The sequence below is a fragment of the Adiantum capillus-veneris genome, chromosome 2 (assembly GCF_014529385.1).
Source record: "Adiantum capillus-veneris isolate H3 chromosome 2, ASM1452938v2, whole genome shotgun sequence".
Taxonomy (NCBI): Eukaryota; Viridiplantae; Streptophyta; class Polypodiopsida; order Polypodiales; family Pteridaceae; genus Adiantum; species Adiantum capillus-veneris.
Window position 1 is genome coordinate 56,272,751 of NC_140932.1, and position 4,372 is coordinate 56,277,122.

Here is a 4,372-nt window from a genome sequence, read left to right on the forward strand (position 1 = left end):
CAGCAACTGACAAGCATGCATCATGGACAGCAGGATTGTAAGTGCACTCTGTGCTAAAAGCCCATTCTGCATCAACATCAGCAACACAGTCTCCTTTCACAGAAGACTCAACAATGGCTGCATTTGTAGTGGAACCAGCATTTGCAGTGGAACCACCCTCTTTCTTCTTAGCCTCTTTGGCCTTCAACTTAGGACACGACTTGATCAAGTGATCATTGGCTTTACAATAATGGCAACGCATCTTCTTTTTGCCCTTATCACCAGAATTGCCAGACGAAGTACTGCCAGCAGAAGCATTAGGAACATAATTTTTGCCACTCGCAGCAAAACCATAAGAAGTGGCTGCATTGCTGTTACCACCCTTTCTTTGAGAAGCAATAAAAGCCTGTTCAACTGCACGCTGTCTAGTCCTGTTTTTTCTGGAAAGTGACTCTTGCAACAGCAATGTGCATAATGCATCAAACTTGACAACTTCAGGATTTCCTTGGGTCATCAGTCTCCAAGTACTAGCAAAAGTCTGGTAGGAATCTGGTAAGGCATCAAGAACAGTCTGCACAAGGGAACTGTCTGAAATGACTTCACCTACAGAAATAAGTTGCTCATTGATATCCTTGACACTAGCAAGGAAAGTGTCCATATCATCTTCCTCATGCATAATCTTCGACTCCAGCTCTTTACGTAGCAAAGCAATTTTAGCCTCATTGCGGCTTGCATAAAGACCTGCTAGAATATCCCAAGCCTGTTTTGCAGATTTTGCTGAATGGATGTGAGGAACAATGGTGCGCTTCAGAGACAACGCAATCAATGCATGAGTCTGCGCATCCTTAACATCCCAACGAGCTTGTTCTGCCGTAGGCAAAACAACTCTAACAGCTGCAATCCTTGCAGCAAGACCTGCAACATCCTCAACATCGCCTACATCCTCAGAACCAGGACGTACATCAATGCCCTGCACAATGTTCCAGACACCTTTTGACACAAGAACATGTTGCATCATATAAGCCCACATAGGGTAGTTGTCCCCATCCAACCTGTCCTCAGCAGCAAACATCTTGAACACATCTGTGTTGTTGTTGTCAGCCATGGTAAATGCTGCACCTGATGTGAAAACTGCCCGAAAATAGGAGAAACGGAGCGGGAACAACCTGTGCTATATAGCACAAACCGTAGAAGACTATAAGGCACCTATTATGCAGAAAACGGCACTGATAGAAATTCTGCACAAAATGACGAAATAGCCTGTGCAATACTGCCTGTAGTGGAAATGGAGGCCGAAATGAGCCCAAATCAAAATTCTGAGCAGACCACGCTCTTCGAGCGTTCCCAGCTTTCCCAAAATATTTGTCGACCTGCGAACGCTCGCCAAAGCTCACTGAAATCGGAGAAAGTGAGCAGGCGTGTGCTGGAGCAGCTGGCGACTAAGCCCGGGAGGACGTGACCTGCTCTGATACCAATTGTTGGAATTAGGGTTGCAGAGAAATACACACAGCTTGGAGAAGACGAAGGAAGCTCAAGGCACACAATAGAGAGTGTGTTACTTAGTGTGCTATTGAAAGATAGATGGCCCTAGAGTGATGGGCGTATATACAATGCACGGGGGAAAAAACCTCCTAAAGAGGGAAAAAATGCCTCGGCGGTCCTAGTGTGTTCACACACATCACTACCACATGTATATGGTAACAAAGGAAAAGACACATTTTCATTGTTTTAATTTTTTTCACTTGCACCATTTACTTGAGGTGTGCCTCCTTAGGTTTGGTAAATACCAAACCTAGAAATTTTGACACTTGTCAACCAACCATGGCTTGGTTCTAGTCGACCTCATACAAGGAGGCCGCCACATCACTAAAGGTCCATGTCATCACCCCATCTCACCTTCCACATCACCACAATCAACACTTTGACCGTAACACTTGGCTTGCCATGTCACTCTAATTGCCAACTCATCCACCACCCTCCACTGCCACCTTGCATGCCACTTCACCTTAAGTGCCATGTCATCCACCACCTCACATGCCACGTGTAATTATTGCTTGCATGGCTTGCCACATCATTGGCCACCTCATGAACCACTAAGCATGCCACATCGCCACCTTGCCAACTCATAAGGTCTTTTTTTTCCACCTAATCATTACATGTCACCATTTTGACACGTCATCATATGATATGGCAAATGAGAGGATCCCATCCGCCACCTCATCTTTCTACCTATGCACTCCATGTCATCAATCATCCACATCATCTTGCCACATGGATGACCATGTCATTCATGCATGGCCACCTCAATAGCCATGTCTTTTTAAAATTTGTTAAAAATGATGTAAATAAATTTAAAATCAAGATATCTCAACCTAATTATTTACGTGGTAATTTAAGCAAAATACATATTTTTATGTAATTTTTTATTTTTAAAAGTGTAAATTAATAATAAAATTCTATTTATTTGAAATATCATTGGATCACAAAAAGAAAGATTTTTTCTTTTTGTGATCGGTTTACTTATGCACACGGGTTCGAGACCTTCTGTATGGATACAAGCCGCACACAGCTTGTGGAAAAACGTCCGTTGTGCTCCTTGATCAGATCGCGGCCCAGGTGGGAGCTTACCGTAGTTGGTGCCTTGGCCCTAGACACGGTCCCGCCATCATTCATCACCTATCGAGCCCCGTCCGCCACCCCGAGCGCCTTGAGCCCCAAGTAACCTGAAAACAGCCCAAAAGTAGCCAAGCCCGTCGGTGGAAGGTAACCTTGGCACTCGCGCGGGGGGGGGGGGGGGGGGGGGGTGTGCATCCCAATGTCACAAGAGGGGTGTAGGGAACTCATCGCCTCATCTCACCTGTCCTTCGCTCCGTGGTCCGCCGCGTTCCCATCTCAACCAAACACCACTATCTTATAGTCGTACACAATCTGGCGCGGACCGACAAACCCTCCAAGAACCATGACCCACCGGCCCGGCAAATGGGGGAAACCCCCTTGTTGGGGGAAGGCCGCAAGAGAAGGTTTCCATGAGAGGATGTGATGGCCGAAGGCGCGAACGATGCGTCCAATCAATGACACCCGATGCGCTGACGGGATGGCTCGTGGTGCGGCGAGGAGCGAAGCACACGGATGAGGGCCGAAAGGTACTTGACGGAGCCACTGACGACTCCATCATGATTTTGCCGACTACGTGGATGAAGGATAATTGATGGCATGGATGCGTTGATGGAATGGCGTGGGCCGATGGTTGGGCTGATGCTCCGAGTATGTGGGCGAGGGTGGGCTGACATGTACGTGAAGCACGAAGAGGACGACGTCATTGCCGATGACAATGTGATAGGGCCGATCGAGGTCGGGTGCACCGACGGGGCCGAGTACGTCAAGGGAGGACAATCGAGGGGTCATCTGTGCAAGTCTTCGATGACGGGATGGATCAGGTCAACAAGAGTGGACATGTGAACGGGTGTTTAAAGCACGGAGAAGACGATTCCACTGTTGACTGCACCATGATGGAACTGATCAAGGCCGGTAGTGCCGACATAGCTGATGATCCATGCACGTCAAGGGTGATGGGGCCACGTGGCTTGACGCGTGATACACACGAGGATCAAAGAGTGAGTGAAGGACGAAGCAAACGATGCCACCGTCGGCTTCATCATGATGGGGTCAATAGCATCGGCAAGGCTAAGAGGCCGTACACAGATGCGACGATGGGATGGCATGGACGGATGGGACGTGTGTGTCGAAGAGGGTCGACGGGTGCATGAAGAACGAAGCGGACAAGGCCATGGCCGATGACACCATGACGGGGCCGGTAGTGTCGATGGGGCCACCTGTGTTATAACTAAAAGGATGGCCATGAGACTTTTTAGGGGTGGAGAAATGGAGTTAAAAACCCACCTGTGCAAAGTCACGTGACCATCTGATATGGTTTGGGTGGTTCCGAACCATACTATACGCTAAAATGGACTATACAAGCCATACGATCCATTTTATTGCATAGTATGGGCCTTGACTACCCATAATAGTTTGGATGGCTATGCAACTTTGTACGAGTTGGGATATAGTACTCACCTCCACCTGTGAAATTTTTTCTGGCCATCCGATATTTTTTGGGAGGTCCCAATACATAATATAAACTAAAATTGGCCATATGAGCCATACGAACCATTCTAGCACATAGTATGGACCTTGATCACTGAAACCATATTTGATCCATGTGAAACTTTACAGGGATAGGGAAATGGTTCTCACCGCCACACGTGAAAAGTCTCACGGCCATCCGATATGGTTTTGGTGGTTCCGACTTATACTATGTCCTAAAATGGGTCGTATGAGCCATACAACCCATTTTAACAATGTAGTTTCTTGCCTCACATTATGATCAACTACT

General features: G+C 47.3%; 1 pseudogene; it reads left to right on the forward strand.

Annotated features, from left to right (window-relative positions):
* The first annotated feature begins 3,108 nt into the window (after nt 1-3,108).
* On the forward strand, nt 3,109-3,942 carry LOC147462825 (uncharacterized; annotated as a pseudogene).
* The last annotated feature ends 430 nt before the right edge of the window (nt 3,943-4,372 follow it).